The 17,730-nt window shown below is 49.8% G+C and overlaps 1 long non-coding RNA gene across 1 annotated transcript; it reads right to left on the bottom strand.

The window, feature by feature from the left end:
- Window positions 1-37: 37 nt before the first annotated feature.
- On the bottom strand, window positions 38-428 carry LOC120651176. Its single transcript, XR_005665976.1, has 2 exons — window positions 268-428; window positions 38-111 (listed from the first exon to the last, which is right to left on the bottom strand). It is a non-coding gene; the product is annotated as an uncharacterized LOC120651176 (long non-coding RNA).
- Window positions 429-17,730: the final 17,302 nt, after the last annotated feature.

A 17,730-nucleotide genomic window follows, 5' to 3' on the forward strand; every position in this document is an offset into this window, starting at 1 on the left:
CATGGTTACTTAATTTGATGCATGGGCAGGTGTGTCATTTTCCAGGTCATACATATCTTCATCCCAATATATGAACTTTGCATACAGACTTTTAACAAAGTCCAAAGAAACCTACAAGACATAAAAAACTTACATGTGAGCAGTGAGAGCTTCATATGGTATGAGTAGAAATTAGTGTATCTACCACCGAATGTTTCCCTCTAGCATTGCGGCATTGCCTACTGAAGAAAAGAGAAATAGGAAACCGACTCCGTGGATTAGCAGTACCTAGCTGTAGCAGATGAGGGACGTGTTGAATCCGGCCAGGGCATTCTCGATCATGTGCAACACAACCAGATCGAACAAATCGGCCTGCAAACAACCACCAATTCACAAAGTCCGTTCAGGATCGCGCACAATTGGGCCAAGCTCCACAGTGTAATGGGGTCAGGTTCCTCATATACCTCCCAGGCCCTATCTTCGAGGATGCTATCAACCGTGAATCACCGATCGCCGACAGTGACGGCGTCTAGAGCGGTCTTGCGGACAAACCAAGATCCCTGTCGTCCGTGGATTAGCAGTACCGGGCCCTCCATTTACAGTTTGTCCATAATCCATAATGTGAACCAGAAAACATCTTCAAAAGCAAATGGCAAACTGATTTTGCTTCGTTATGCTACTCACAGAGGCAAAAGATCAAGCACCGGCGTTGCAATGGTGCGTAGCAGCATCCACGTGGACCGCCCGACCTCCTCCTTGTCACTGGTCCCGCCTTGGCAACCTTCTCCTGCGCATTCACTCGAAAAGCTTACGAGTTAACAACTCACTTCCGGATCTAGCCAAACAGAAAAGCATAAATGGGCAAGCACGGAGGGAAACAACTAGCCTGCTGCGGTTCGGCCTCCGCGGAGGCGGGGGGACGCGGGGAGCTCCCATGCCGGCCACAGCCTCCCCGCGCGCGGATTTGGTAGAGGAGCCACAGCTGTGCCGGCCGGTACGCCCGCCCGCCGTATATAATTGCTTCAGCTCGAGGGGAGCAGGCGGATGGGGCGGCCATCGGCGGGCTGGATCAAGGAAACCAAGGAAATCACGATGATCTATAGAAGGAAATCAAAAGGCCGCCGACTACAGCCACGGAAGGCCAACCTCTTCCTCGTGGCCGCCGGCTGCAATAATGCAAGGGAAGACGCTCGGCGTCGGCGCTGACACTGGCTCGGCGCCCGGACGCGGCGACGCTCGGTGTCACGCCGCGAGGGATCCAAGGCGGAAGCAGAGGACGGGCTGGGCGGCGATCCATGGCGCAGAGGGACGACGAGGGTGGTGGTTCGGCGGCCGGGCGCGGAGAGCAGGCTCGGCGGCCGTGCGCAGAGGGACGACGAGGGTGCTGGTTTGGCGGCCGGGCGCTCGGCGTCGGCGCGGAGAGAAGGCTCGGTGGCCGATCCGCCGGGCAGAGGGATGAAAAGCGAGGGTGGTGGCCCAGCTCGACGGCGCCACCACGGCTACCATCGGCTGCCCGGGAGCCGTCCTGCTGCTGGTCTCCCTCCTCGAGGCCGGTGGCGTGCGCAGGAAGAAGGGCGCCGCCACCGCGCTCTACAGTGGGGCGCGTGAGAACCGGCAGCACGCCATCGAGGCTGGGGTCACGGCGGGGTCACGGACTCGCGGGGAGGCGGTGTCGCAAGGTGGGGGCGGGCCGCGAGGAGGGAGGCGGCGTCTGGGGGATGCGCGATGGCGTGGGGCGGCGGGGGGGGGGGGGCGATAAGATGCGGCAGGCGGCGTGATTGACAAGCGGGACTGGAGGTGGGTACACGTGCGGGTAGGAAAAATTCCGGTGAAAAAAGTAGCGTCCCTCGCGATTGCACTGGCGAAGGCACCGTTTTCAGTCTGCCGGATTCCTGTCAAGACTTTCTCAGCTTATATGTCGACTTTAAAGTGGGGTATGCGAGGTGGGTATAGGAGCTAATTTTGGTGAAAAGTGTATCAAATTCGATGGATCCTTATAATATAAATAGATAGATAGATATAGATTTAAGGCTTTTGCTACAGTATTTTAAGTGTGACCCCTAGATCCGCCACTGTGGGTGATAAATTCAAAATGAGCTAGCCTATATGATCAAATGATATGTTATTTATGCTATTGTTAATATACTCAATGGAAACCCGAAATCCGACCCGTATCCAGTAGTAAGGATACGGGTATAAAATTCTACCTGCTAGACTTCGCGGGTAGGGCTGGAGGCTGAGCTGGAAACTCGCGAACCGGCTTGACTTGATTGTTGCACGGCTCGGCTCGATGCATTTTTAACGAGCTGAGCAGCTATTTTTGCTCGTTTTGTTAACGAGCTGGCTCGAGCCAACTCGCGACCTGCTCATAGCTAACCGAGTATTAAGACTTAAGGGAGCCGAGATTGTCATCCGAGAGTGTCTGGTCTGCTCAGCCTCCAAGCACAAACTACCGTACGGTCAGCTTCGTCCCCTTAGCTTTCTATAATTAATGTCTGTTCATTTTCTCAACTCTTTTCAATTCATAATCCTGTTCAATTCCTTGCGAGTTGCTCAGATGGACAAGAATGCATCTTTATTCTTTTTACGGTACTTATGGGCTATGGCCCAGCTAATGTAATCGGTAAACTATTGATCCATTACAGTTTATGAATAAATTTGAATTTTAAAAGTTTGGAACTTTATGATTGTTGGGGGCGCCACCTTCGGCCATTGACCGAAGGCCCGCGCGCAATTTGAATGCAACGATAAGATCTCCTCCCGGCTCGGCTTGCCGAGCAGTCAAAGGGCTTCAAGCTTTGGGCGAAGACCAAGGCGCCTACGGCGAAAACCGATTCGCCACAGGCGAAGACGAAGAGAAGCGAAGAGTGACGAAGACCGAGGCGCCTACGGCGAAGACCGGTTCGCCACAGGCGTAGACGAAGAGAAGCGAAGAGTGACGAAGACCGAGGCGCCTACGGCGAAGACCGGTTCACCAAAGGCGAAGACGAAGAGAAGCGAAGAGAGGCGAAGACCATGGCGCCTAGAGCGAAGACCAGAAGGGAAGGTGTCGGAGAGTAAGCGCTTCGAAAGCTGCGAAGGGAATTTTGTAATGGGCCCAATGGGCTGTAATGGGCCCAATGGGCAGAAGAGGCTCGGATGTAATTTACCAAATGATGTAAAAATACGGTTGTACCCCGGGAATATAGTTATTAGGGGGCATTACGGTGTAATAACGGAGGGTGGTAGGTGAACCGTCACCTATAAATACCCGACCCCTGTGCATTGATGGGACACATTTGAATTCAGAGAGAGAATCCAGTTTACTGTGCGAAGTCTCATTTCTGGCTTGGAGTTGCTCACTTCGACTGGTGCGTTCTTTCTTCACTGTTGTAGTCTTCGTCCGTTCCGGAAGCACTCTCCACCAACAGTTTAGCGCCCACCCGTCGGTTCGACACACCACGCCACACCACAAGGCGGCGAAGAAGAAGGGAGACGCTACTACCACTTCGATAGACACGACAACAACGACGACAACTCCGCAAGATGAAGCCGCCCCCGGACAAGAGCCCGCAACCGGCAACGAAGACATCACCATCGAAGACATCGCAGAAGGTCAACACGAAGTCGATCTGCTGGACCTTGGCATCTCTGCCGAAGACATCGCTGCAATGCGAAGGGTTGATGCTCGCCTCGAAGAGGCGCGAAGAGCCAAGATACAAGCTCTTCAGGAAGAATCTACGGAGCCTCAAATCATCACGAGAGCGAAGGGGAAGGAAATAATGTTGACTGAAGCAGAAAGGCAAGAGCAATACAACAAGCTGCAAGAAGAAGATCTTCGTTGCAAGGCGTTACAAGAGAAGATCAGAGCACAACGACTGATGCTCGAAAAAATGCAGGCACCGCAGCCGCCGTAGCCACTGCCGAAGGGCACGGTCGCAACAAACACACCAAGAAACGCAAGGGTCCGAACAAGGACTATACCAGTCGAAGAGATCTCTGACCAGTCTGAGCCAGAGGATGAAGCGTATTATCGAAGGGGCCACCCGCGAAGAACGCCATTGTCCGAAGAGTTGGAAGAGATACAATGGCCTCATCGCCTCAACCCAGTAGTACTGCCTCAGTTTGATGGTGAGTCCGACACCAAAGAGTTTCTCCTGAAATATGAAGCTACCATAGAGGCAACCGGAGGAGGCACAGCGTGCATGGCGAAGGCACTTGTCCTCGCGCTGCGAGGACTGGCTCAGCGATGGTATGCAAACATACCCCCAGGAAGTATTTTATCATGGAACCAGCTTCGTTCCCAGTTGCGCTCAAGTTTTCGAGCCGTCAGGCCCGACGAAGTCACATCCTGTGACTTCCATAACTTGAAGCAAGGAAGCATGACTTTATAGGAGTACCTTCAGAGCTTGATAAAGCTTCGCGCAAGAGGGCCAGACGTCACTGATCAGAGCATTATCGACTCAGTAGTCAATGGGATCAGCCTCGGCCCATGCGGGGAGTACTTAACCCGACGAAGGCCGAAGATAGTTACCAAATTGTTCGAGATAATGCAAGAATATTGCATATCAGACCGTGCGAAGAGGCAGAAGCTCGAAGAATTGAATGAGAAGAGGAAGTCAAGGAATAGCGAGAGGTCGCACCAGAAGCCATGGCATTCCGACCAGTCGAAGCAAAAAACTGTCAATAGCGTCTCCGAGGAGGAGTCACGTGAAACCAGGCACCACAAGAACAAGGGCGGCAGAGACCACCGCGAAGACAGATCTAGCCGCGAAGACAGATCTAGCCGCGAAGACAGGCCCAGCCATGATGACAGGTCCAACCGCGAAGACAGATACAATTGCGAAGACCGCTACCAAAAAAGCCGAAGAGAAAAGGGGTGCCGAAGGGAAAAAACACCATTTTGCTATTTCCATGGGACGGACCAAGGTCATTGGACCAATGAATGCCCAATCACAATTGAAACGAAGGCAGAGCTCGAACACAAAAATGCATAATCAGCAAAACCAGTAAACTACACTTCGCAACCACCGCATCCAGTTCCTCTTCCACAAACCACCTGGACCCCAACACCAAATTGGCCAGTATCATACCCAGTTTACAACTACAACCCATCATACACACCTCTAATGTCATTGCCTTTGCAACAATCCATGGCACCACCTTCGCACCAGTCGATGCTGATGCTACCCGCTCTGCAGTACGCCAACACATGGTCAAGGAGCTCCACGCCTTTACCACCGAAGCTCGAGCCAGGACAGATACTGGAAAGAGCAGGCGACGAACCCTCCGGCAGCATGGTTAACATCATCAACGCCATCTCCGGAGGATCCAATGAACCGGTTCATGAGACGAAGAGGCAACGCAAAGAATACTTTAGAACTGTCTCTCATGTGAGCGAAGGCAAATGTTTCCGAACTCCGTGGTCGCATGTCTCAATAACCTTCACACAGGCGGATCTTCGGCTACAACACTACCCTCACAATGATCCCCTTGTCATCAGAGCCAACATTGGCAATAATTTAGTACACTTCGCTTGGAATGACGTCATAAGGATATTGGTCGACAATGGCAGCTCCGCAGACATTCTGGTATGGCAGTGCTTCGTCAAGATGGGGTTCACAGAGCAAGCTCTGAAAAAATCGCAATACCCTCTCATTGGCTTCGGAGGCAAGAGAATGGAGGCCCTCGGCAAGATAGAGCTCAACGTCACATTCGGCGAAGGGGTCACACAAAGAACCGAAGCAATAACCTTTGATGTAGTGGACATCAACTATCCATACAATGCCATCTTCGGCCGCAACACCCTGGTGAAGTTTGCAGCTGTAATCCATCAGCAGTATCTATGCATGAAGATACCTTTGGCAGGGGGAGTCGTGACCGTCTACGGCAATCAAGAAGAAGCACGCAGGTGCGAAGATAACGCGTATAGCACCAACAAAACTGTGCATACCATTGAGGCTACCGAAGAGGACACAAGAACATTTGTTGCCGAAGACATGCGAAGAGACCATAAAAACGAAGGGGTCTCACTAGCAGAACATACAAAGAAGGTACCATTATGCGAAGATGTGCCTGATCATCTGGTGATCATCGGTAAGGAGCTCGAGGAGCACGAAGAGGTAAGACTCATACAGTTTCTGAGGAACAATCAAGACGTCTTCGCATGGTCTTCGTCCGACCTGCGAGGAGTCAGTCGAGAAGTCATTGAGCATACGCTTACAGTCAACCCGAAGGCAAAACTGATAAAGCAAGGGCAGGTCAATGTCCGAAGAGAGGAAGAAAGCAGCACAGGGTGAGGTGCAGAAATTGCTAGACGCAGGTGTCATTCGCTAGGTGCAATATCCAGAGTGGTTGGCAAATGTGGTCATGGTACCGAAGAAGAATGGGAAATGGAGAATGTGCATCAACTTCACAAACCTCAATAAGGCCTGTCCGAAGGATGAATACCCTTTGCCTCGCATCGACACATTGGTCGATGCGGCGGCCGACTCAGAAATGCTGAGCATGCTGGATTGTTTCTCCGGCTATCACCAGATTTTCATGAATAAGGGGGACAAAGAGAAAACTAGTTTCACCACTCCCTTCGGGACATACTGTTACATCAGGATGCGAGAAGGCCTCCGCAACGCAGGCTGTACATTTAACAGAATGATCAAGAAGGCGCTCGGGGATCAGCTAGACAGAAACATCTCTGCATATGTGGATGACGTGGTCGTTCGAAGCAAAAAAAAAGAAGATCACAAACAAGATCTTCGTGAAATATTTGCAAACCTTCGCCAGCACAGGCTAAAGCTAAACCCTGAAAAATGTGTCTTCGGTGTTCGAAGAGGCAAGCTGTTGGGTTGTATGATCACAGAAAGGGGTATAGAGGCGAACCCTGAGAAGATCGAGGCAATCAGGCGGATGAAGCCGCCAACCACAAAGAAAGGAGTTCAAAAATTGACAGGTCGATTGGCTTCGCTGAACAGATCATCTCCAGGTCGGCAGAAAAGTCTCTCCCATTCTTCAAAGCACTGAAAGGAGCTGGCAACATACAATGGGGCAAAGAGCAAGCGAAGGCATTTGAAGCCTTGAAAACATTTATAGAAAACCTGGCAGTCATGTCCAGCCCTTCTGAGAAGGCAGAGCTCTTGCTATACATCGCCACTTCGGGTGCCGCGGTTAGTGCAGCTCTCGTCGAAGAGAGATTAATCGAAGGCGAACTTAAGCAAGTCCCCATCTATTTCGTCTCCGAAGCCCTGAGTGGCTCGAAACTACTATACTCCGAAATGGAAAAAATGGCTTACACAGTAGTCATGGCTTCGCGCAAGCTTCGCTACTATTTCCAGAGTCACAAGATAAAAGTTCCAACTTTGTTCCCTCTTCGGGATATGTTTCAAAACAAGGAGGCCTCCGGCAGAATAGGCAAATGGGCTACAAAACTAGTGGAGCATACAATTGACTTCATCCCCAGAACAGCAATCAAGTCCCAGGTCTTGGCAGAGTTCATTGCAGACTGGACTCCAGCGGTGCCTTCGCAAGAAACACCGAAGTTAGAATCAATATGGCAGCTTGAATGTGATGGGGCATACCAGAGAGATGGGGCAAGGGGCTTCGGCAATCCTCACTGCCCCATCGGGCACACAATTGAAATATGCAACGAGGCTAGACTTCAAAGGGTGCACAAACAATGTTGCAGAATACGAAGGCCTGCTCCTAGGTCTTCGCAAGGCAAGAGCACTGGGAGCGCGAAGGCTGTTCATCAGATCCGACTCGGAGCTAATCACCGGACACATCAATAAAACCAATAGAGCACTGAAGCCGGAGCTGTCAAAGTATCTGGCAGCTGTTCGAAGCATGGAGAGGTTTTTCCTCGGATTTAGCATACGGAGCTTCCCAAGATCGCAAAACAAGCAAGCCGATATACTGGCGAAGGCCGCAGCTCAATATGATCCGCTGCCACCAGATGTGTTCTTTGAAACATTGAAGCAGAGCTCTGTCAACTGCGCCGAAGAGCCTGTAAAATTCATCAACGCCATAACCAGCGAAGACTGGAGGGCAACCATAATGGCCTATCTGCGAGGGCATTTCATCCCTGAAGATGACAAGGAAGAAAAGAGAATGGTTCTTCGTGCTCACAACTACAAAATCATCAACGGAAACCTATATCGAGAGGGTGTCTGCGCGCCCCTCCTGAAGTGCATCTCTTATGAAGAAGGCCGACAGCTGCTCGAAGAGATTCACGCAGGCATGTGCTCTTCACACATTGCAACAAGGGCATTGGTAGGCAAAGCCTTTTGCGAAGGCTTCTATTGGCCTTCGGCGGTTGCGGACGCGCACGAAGTGGTCCGAAAATGCTCAAATTGCCAAGGGCATGCACCATACAGCAAATTTCCACCAGACGAAGTGCAGTTATTGCCTCCGGTGTGGCCCCTCGCTCGATGGGGCTTCGACATTGTAGGGCCTTTGCCCATGGCGCCAGGAAACTACAAGTATGCTGCAGTCGCAGTAGAATATTTCTCGAAGTGGGTCGAAGCCAAGTCTCTCAGAGATATCACAGCCGGAGCCTTGCAGAAATTCTTCTAGCAAAACATTGTGTGCCGCTTCGGCGTACCAAAAGATGTCACCGTAGACAACGGCAAGCAATTTGATTGCACCACAGTCAGAGATTTCACCACGCAGCTTGGGACGAAGCTATGTTTCGCTTCGGTCTATCACCCGCAATCGAACGGCGCGATGGAAAGGGCCAACGACATCATCTTCACAGGCATAAAGAAGAATATCACCGAGTTGCCGAAGGGGAAGTGGATAGATGAGTTATCAAGGGTAATTTGGTCACACAATACAATAGAGTCAAGGACAACGAAGTTTACTCCGTTCAAGCTCTTGTACGGCGAAGAAGCTGTCACGCCCGAAGAAATCAAGCTCAAATCTTGGAGGACGTCCAAAGGGACGGACAATATAGAGGAAGACATAAAAGCCTTCAATCGACACAATCGAGGCAGCAAAGATGCAAGCAGCAATCAACCTCGGCAAATACCAAGAAGAAACTCGAAGATGGAAGAACAAGAAGGTGAAGCCCAGGGAGATTCAAGAAGGGGATCTTGTGCTTCGCAGAATCCCGAAGGCCAAACAGAAAGGGATGATGCATAGCAAGTGGGATGGACCATTCATTGTCGCCTCCATGGTGAGACCAGAAGCCTGCAGACTTCGCACACTTGAAGGTGTCGAAGACCCATACTCATGGGACAAAGATATGCTGCAAAAGTACTATGTGTAGGAACAATGTAAGAGCCCGCGGAGAAAAATAACCGAAGGGGCTCAACAGTTTAGTATTTATTTCCACAATTTTTTATTTTATTTTTTGTTTGCGAGAAATTCGCACAATGTATCGAAGGGACCGTACTCTTTTCCTCACGGGGGAAGCATTCACACGTTCACTCTGGACGTCGGAGGTGTGAGGTTTTTAACGAGGCAGAACCCTGTGTAACCCCTTGTGAAATATAAGCAAGGTCCCCCGAAAAGAAAAACCTCTTAGGAACAGGAATATGGTGAAGGCACCGAAGCATTTATCCCTCTTCGCCAAGCGAAGAGGGGAGTCATCGGCGCATAATACAAGCAATGAAGCTTGAAAGAAGTAAGCACAGGACACAATCCCGGATAGGGGCTTCGCTCCCCTTAGCTTTACTTCCAACTAAATAACAAAGTCCTTATGAGCGAAAAGCCTAAGGCAGAAAAGTCCTTGCGAGCGAAGAGCCCAAGGCAGAAATTCGAAGACATAAAAGTCCTTATGAGAGAAAAACCTAAGGCAGAAAAGTCCTTGCGAGCGAAGAGCCTAAGACAGAAATTCGAAGACATAAAAGTCCTTATGAGCGAAAAGCCTAAGGCAGAAAAGCCCTTGCGAGCGAAGAGCCCAAGGCAAAAATTCAAAGACATAAAAGTCCTTATGAGTGAAAAGCCTAAGGCAGAAAAGTCCTTGTGAGCGAAGAGCCCAAGGCAGAAGTTTGAAGACAAAAAATCTTCATGAGCGAAGAGCCCGAGGCAGAAATTCGAAGACATAAAAGTCCTTACGAGCGAAAAGCCTAAGGCAGAAAAGTCCTTGCGAGGGAAGAGCCCAAGGTAGAAATTCGAAGACATAAAAGTCCTTATGAGCGAAAAGCCTAAGGCAGAAAAGTCCTTGCGAGTGAAGAGCCCAAGGCAGAAGTTCGAAGACAAAAAATCTTCATGAGCGAAGATCCCAGGACAGGAAAGTCGATGAGCAAAGAACCAAAGTCAAAATCTCATGCGTGAAAATTCATCGCCCCCGCAAGTCGAGCAAAGGGGGGTGGCGCTTCGTAAAACGTACATACGCTCGACTGCAGCGTCGATGACTTTCATCCTCTCGCCCGTGCAAAAGGGGGGGTGCCGCTTTGCAAAATACAAATTTGCACAGTCGAAGGATAAAACTAGGAAGCATAAATATATTCATTTGTATATAAAAAGAACAGTTCGCGTTACAAGAAAAATTACACTTCGCAATAATAGCGAAAAAACGCACGTGTACACTTCGCACAAAAGCAAAGAAAGGTACAAATTTCTTCCCTTCACACTAAGTCGAAGACTCCACGAAAACTAAATCATGAAGTTACATCTGAAATTTCTTCGTCGAAGATAAGGCGGTCCATGTCAGATATGACTTCACGGACCGCAACATCTATTATTTCTTCGGATGTCCAGTGAAGAAATGCTTCAAATTCAACCCCTGCAAGCGAGGGCACCCCATCGTTAAGAAGAGCCTTCGTCAAAAATCCCTTGGCGATGATACATGAATTCATGCGGAGCAACCATGTCTTCAACAGGCTCCGGCTTCGGCTCTAGAAGGCCCATGGGCGCTTTATAAGGCCTATCGGTGTCCAAAAGACGTTTTACTTCACGGTGAAGCCGACGCTCAGATAGAACTTTTGCGTGTTCTTCGGAATTGCGCTGGAATTCCGCGAAGAAACGTTTTGTATCGGCATTCCGATAGTCATATACGCGTTCTCGGTCAGACCAAAACTCATCAAATGAAAGCCAAGGGTGACGGGCACGGAACTTCTCCCAAGTTAAACCAGAAACATAAAAATTCCCGCGGTTCAAGCGCCAAGGAATAATACCTTCGATGATTCGCGCAGGGGCCAACGCAGGGTCCTGCGCAGACATCGAAGGCGTTAGGTACAGTGATACTTCTGTTTTCAATACTACACTACTACAAAAATCACTAGGCCTTCAGTCATCACACCTCGCCGATCTTCGGCGCATCATCCGCTTGCCCCCCGCCATCTTCGACCTCGCCATGGCCAGGGGCTCCATCTTCGCCGCCACCGGGAGCACCGCTGTGCAAGTTGCCAGCTTCAGCCTCGCCAAGGAAGCCTCGAGCGAAGATTTCTGCCTTCTCTTGAATCTAAGAGAAATCAAGCTTGTCGATAAGCGAAGATGGTAACAAAAAGTGAACCTTAAGAAATGCGAAGTGGTACCTGATCTTTCATGCGCTCCAGCTCAACATCGACAAGTAGCCGCCCCTTTTCATGGAAGTACTTCGCGAAGTTCTTGGTGATATTCTTCGGCAGGGCAGAAAGGGCTTCGGGGCGCAAGGAGTCCAGCAAAGGCCATTAAAAACACGAGTCCCGAAGAAGTCGCAGCTGAGCCTTCACGATGCTCCTCGAAGAGGCACTGCTCTCCGCTGGAAGCAAACGGCAGACGGCAGCACTAAGAGTATGTGCCGCAACCATAGCGGACAGCTCGCATTTGAAGTCCTGCCAGATCTGGCCATCGCCAAGGAGGCACGGATCCAGCGGAAGAGCTCCGCCACTTCGACATTCTCCTCTTGCGATATCTCCGGAGGGTCAATAGCGAAGTTCGCGAGCAGGCCGTGAATGTCAGTTTGCACCAAATCTGCGAACGTGCTGATAGCAGTGTGCCATCGCTGAACAACATCTTTCCCACGGGCACGTTGAGCTTCGGCAACCCTCTGGGCCTCTTCAGTTTCAGCTTTAGCTTTTTCAGCATTTTCCTTGGCCTTCTTCGCAGCAAGTGCGTCCCGGCGAGCATCCTCGGCTGCCTCGGCATGGTTCTTCGCCTCAGCGCGTGCAGCAACGAGTGCCTCCTCGAGAGCAGTTTTTTTTCATTTCCAGGGCTACCACACGCTCCTCCATTCTCGCCAACTGCGAAGTTCGTTCGTTGTCAATCCTGAGTTGACGGGAGGCGCAACGCGAAGCGACGAAGGCCTTTAAGGAGAGGTCTTCGATGTCTTGAAGAATTTGGCTCACTCTGGTGGACATCACGCGCTTCTCCATAAGGGGAAAGCCAAAGGAGGAGCTGGCTTCGGCGAGGAATCTCCTCTCCCGATCGCTGCTCGAAAACCGAAGACTGCCAACGATGTTGTCCCCAATCAGCTTTGCCTCCGGCATCCCGAGAGCGGCAGCCACCTCAACAGGGTCAAAGGTGCTTACGTGGTAGCCGCTGCTCTCTGCCGAGGTGAACGTCGCGGGCCTTCGGCTGGAAGACCCGGCGGCAGGAACCAGGCCGCCCTTATCGACAGCGACGGTCGGGGGCGTCTCGGGGGTAGTGGCATGTCCCTGAGGACCAGGACCGGACCCCTCCACGTCCTCGCCGCTTGACGACGATGACGAATCCGAAGACGTCATTGACGAATCCGGAGACGTAGGGGCTGCGGCCGAGTTTTTAACATGGGGCTCCGTGGTCGCCAGGACAGATTGGATCTCCTGGATGAGTTCGTCATCACTGTCTGGCTCCATGGCGCTATACTCTAAAGCTAGTGAGGGCTTCGGTGGTGGAGCGACAGTCGCGATAGGATGAGCGGCAATGGGAGGCGAAGAAGCAGTAACGGGATTTCCGTTTCCCCCGTTGTCTTCGGACTCCCCAGCGCTGCGAAGGGGCGAGGAAGTCAGGAACTCTAGAAGCTTCGAGCGTTTCGCTCCGCTAGGGCCAGAGCCCCCCTTTTTTCGATTTTTCTTCTCAAGTGTGGCACTGACGCAACCGGTGCCTCCAGCTTTTCCCCCTGCTTTCTGAACAGCGAGAAGAGTTTCGGCAGCATGCTGAGGGGCTTCGATGCCGAAGAATGAAAACACCCGATTGCCTCGCACGCCAGCAAGTTTGGACAGAAGCAAGTCATATTCATTGCCGGACACTAGTCCAAGCATCTCGTCAGCGCAGGTCTCCACCTCCGCTACATCTATTTCTGAAAACGAAGACAAAAGTTCTTATTGTCCTCGCAAAAAAAACTTACGTTCTTTTCGAAGTCCGAAGACTTCGCTAAAGTTGGGCATTGGAAGCCCATAAACTTCCCTCTCCGAAGGAGCCCAGGAGGAAATGGTCCAGCCCTCTCTGAGGGGGAAGCACCCGCATGCGACGAACTCTTCTGTTATGTCACGCATGCTGAGCACTTTCGAGACCTCACGAAGGGCGGTCATGAAGGCTTCGTTCGCAGGGATGCGAGCCACGTCCACCTTCGGGGTGTCGCCCAAATTTCCAAGCTTCTGAACAACCAAAGGGTGGCGCTTTCTCTCCAGGTCGAGGGGAACCTTGTGGTAAAACCAGAACGAAGACCAGTCCCCCGGCCACTTATTCTTCGACACCCCGACGGGGCTGGGAGCAGTATGTTGAAAGGCGAAGGTGTAGCACCCGTACTGGGGCTCCATCTCTGTTGAGACACCGTCAGAGCCACGAACGAAGACGCTCTTCGGCTGGTAGTGCACCCGCATCACCCGAGCGAAGTTCTCTGGGGTCGGGGCGAGGTGACAGGTCTTCGACAACCACATGAAAAGGTTGACACGGGCGAAAGAGTTCGGGGTCATGTGGTGTAGGAAGACGTCGTACCAGGCGAAGATGTCGATGACAGCGGGATCGAGGGGGAAGCGAAGCCCAGTGGGAAAAAAGTCCTTGAAGACGACCACTTCGCCTTCTCTTGGCTTCGCGTAGGTGTCCGTCTCCGGTGGAACACGTCCAAGGCCAGGAGTCAGTACCCCTTGGTTCTCCATTTCTCCAAGCATCGCCAGAGTCATCTTCGTCAGACCGAAGAAGGTGGTAGGCGGGAACTTGCTCTTCTTCGGAGCCATCGCAGGACCAAGCGAGTTCGCCGTGGCGCAAACGATGGGAGAGGAGCTAAAACTGAGATGAAGAGGAACAAAACCAAAGTGAAGCAAGAGAGTTCGGCGCCGGAAAGAAAAGAAACCGTACCATCCGCCGCCCGAGTACCCCCACTTATATAGGAGGGGGGGCGCGAAAAATCTGTTTTACCCCTCCAGAATTTTCGCGGAGGGATCGCGCGGGGAAAGGCAATGTCGGAATTTCGCACCGGAAGCCTCGTGCGATGCGTCAAACAAAAAAGTCATATTAATTTTGATTAACTCTTTAATGCATTTACTAATATGCCTCGATGTCTGGTCCGTTGCTTAGCAGGTGAACTGAAAAGACTCAGGCCTCGACGGACCGCGAAGCGATCAGTCGAGGCCCGAAGGGTGGCGCTTCGGGAGAAGAAGTCGAAGTCATCACCCCTCCATGGATGGGCAATGACTCCGAGGGGCTACTGTTGGGGGGCGCCACCTTCGGCCATCGACCGAAGGCCCGCGCGCAATTTGAATGCAACGACAAGGTCTCCTCCCGGCTCGGCTTGCTGAGCAGTGAAAGGGCTTCAAGCTTCGGGCGAAGACCGAGGCGCCTGCGGCAAAAACCGATTCGCCACAGGCGAAGACGAAGAGAACCGAAGAGTGACGAAGACCGAGGCGCCAACGGCGAAGACCGGTTCGCCACAGGCGTAGATGAAGAGAAGCGAAGAGTGACAAAGACCGAGGCGCCTACGGCGAAGACCGGTTCGCCACAGGCGAAAACGAAGAGAAGTGAAGAGAGGCGAAGACCAGGGCGCCTAGGGCGAAGACCAGGGCGCCGACTGCAAAGTCGAAGACCAGAAGGGAAGGCGTCGGAGAGTAAGTGCTTCGAAAGCCGCGAAGGGAATCTTGTAATGGGCCCAATGGGCTATAATGGGCCCAATAGGCAGAAGAGGCTCGGATGTAATTTTCCAAATGATGTAAAAATATGATTGTACTCCGGGAATATTCCGGGAATATAGTTGTTAGGGGGCATTACGGTGTAATAACGGAGGGTGGTAGGTGAACCGTCACCTATAAATACCCGACCCCTATGCATTGATGGGACACATTTGAATACAGAGAGGGAATCCAGTTTACTGTGCGAAGCCTCGTTTCTGGCTTGGAGTTGTTCACTTCGACTGGTGCGCTCTTTCTTCACTATTGTAGTGTTCGTCCATTCCGGAAGCACTCTCCACCAACAATGATTGATATACTTTTTATATTTCACATATATTGTGTTTATAATTGTTGGCACCAATCTAGGGCCAACACATGAATGTGCTAGGCCACGCGATGCGAGGAGAAGCTCGATGCATTGATTTGTGTTTTGATCAATTGGATACCCTCAATCGGTCGTGACCCTTTATATTTATAGGGTGGGGTGGACTTATCCCGAAAGAAATCCTATTATAAGATCTAAATCTATGAAAAATACAAGTTGTACTCGGACTCTCCTTGGACCGGTCAGACCGGTCGGTCGTGCCAGACCAGCTACAGCACCTAGACCGGTCAGACCGGTTGGTCTAGTCTGCTGCCAATTTTGGTTGTCAACATATGCTCCTTGTTCTTTGGCAAAGCTAGCGTGCCAAAGAACACTCCTCTGAATCAAAATTGTCTAAGGGTGATTATCACTAATACATCAGCCATTTTTGTGCTAAGGGCGATAAAAATTATCGGCCATGTCTTGCTTCACTTTAAGTTGATGATGAAACAATTTGCTTCGGTCTCCAAACTTTCTTCATGGCTACTGGTTTTATTTGCTTGACCTCCACTTGTTGCTCCATCGTTTCTTGCTTACTTAAATGTTGCAACCTTCTCTTTTGAGTGTGAGATAAGCCTGAGGGACACCACCTCGGTTGTAAGTACTTTGAATCTTTCTTCACATCCTTCTCACCCTCCTTGCTACAATTAAGATATTTTTCGACTAGATTATTGTTAATCGATCTTTGTTAAATATAACTTGGATATATAGAAGGATATTGAATATAATATGGTTGCATATACATCCTACTATAATCCAAAGATGTATAATAACAAAGATATGACCAGAACCATAGAGCAATCGGCCTAAAATTTGGCATAACAACACAATTACCTTCATGTAGGCGAGAATCTAATTGCTAACTGGATGTTGACGTTGAATTGGTACCTTTGGCTTTATCGGGCCGTTCCTTCTGCTTCTGGATAGCTCCCTCCTTTTCATACTTGGCCAAGAGCTCTTTGAAGCTCGGCCTTGTTCTAAATTCGGCCGTGGAGGAATTTCCAAACTTACTAGACATACCGGTCAAACCGCTCTGGGGACCGGTCAGACCGCTAGACGAACCGGTCTGACCGATCAGTTTGTTGCCTGCTGTTTTTTCTTTGCTTTGCCCCCTGAGTGTTGATATCTTTGTTGCTGCTCGAGGAGTCTTGCTCTGCAGTATCTTTCTCTCGGGTCTCTCTTCTCCAATGATTACATTCTTCCCTTTAGTCGTTCAGCTTTACTTGGCCGAATTAAAACCTTGAGATTCTTCAATTAAGCACATGTGCATGCATTGTAAAAGGATTCTGATCAACTTGTATTGCAGATATAACTAATCATCCTTCATTTATGGTCGATTGTATTTGTCTACGAAGAACATTGCAATCATTAGTAGCATGAGAAAACATATTGTATAATTTACAATAAGCACGCCATTTCAACTCATCTACTGTCAGAATTGTGTGAGAGAACTTAATTTTCCCAAGTCTTGCTAACTCATCAAAAATTCTGTAACACTTTGACACATCAAAAGTATATTTAACTTCATCATGCCGATTTCTAAGAATCGGCTTTAAAGAGGCACAAGTGCTTGGCTTGTCATTTGGTGACCACACAAATTCAGCAGCATAAACATCCTTTGACTCATCGTCCGAAGAATCTGAATGATACTCAAGAGCATGAGTATTGGGATGATAATGCCTATGACTTTCTTGCAACTCTTTGCTTTGACTTTCTACAGCCAAAGCTCTTTGATGTACTTGATTCACTGCAAAAAAGCCATTGCCCTCTAGTTTCTCTTTTTATGTGAGAACACAACCCATTAAAAGATAAATCTACTAAATCCTTTTCAGCAAGATTCACATTAAAGCATCAGTTTTTTGTATCGCGAAATCTTCTAATGAAATCATTAACAGACTCATCGCGCATTTTCTTAACCGATGTTAAATGGGATAATTTAAGCTCATAACTTCTAGAAAAGAAGTGATCACAAAACTTTAGCTCTAATTGTTCCCATGAAGTAATGGAGTTAGGAGCCAAAGAACTAAACCAAGAGAAAGCGGTTCCAGTTAAAGATAAAGAAAATAAATAAACTTTCAATTTATTTATAGAACCAGCTTCTCCTAATTGAGCAAGATATTGGCTAATATGCTCGAAAGTGCTTGTACTATCATCTCCATTAAACTTCACAAATTAAGGCAATCTAAAACTAGCAGGATAAGTAATCGTATCAAAAGACATAGGATACGGCTTTTGGTAAGATTGAATTTTGCCTCTAACATCTACTCCAAGATTTTCTTTGATCATCTTAGCCAAATCATTCTTACATTCAACAAGAAATTTTGCAATATCAATTGATGAATTTGACTGTGTGGAGGTAGACACGATCTGCTGGTTTGATGTCGCATGACCGGGGGAACAGGTCTG

Source organism: Panicum virgatum, chromosome 9K (genome assembly GCF_016808335.1).
Source record: "Panicum virgatum strain AP13 chromosome 9K, P.virgatum_v5, whole genome shotgun sequence".
In the NCBI taxonomy this organism is placed as follows: domain Eukaryota; kingdom Viridiplantae; phylum Streptophyta; class Magnoliopsida; order Poales; family Poaceae; genus Panicum; species Panicum virgatum.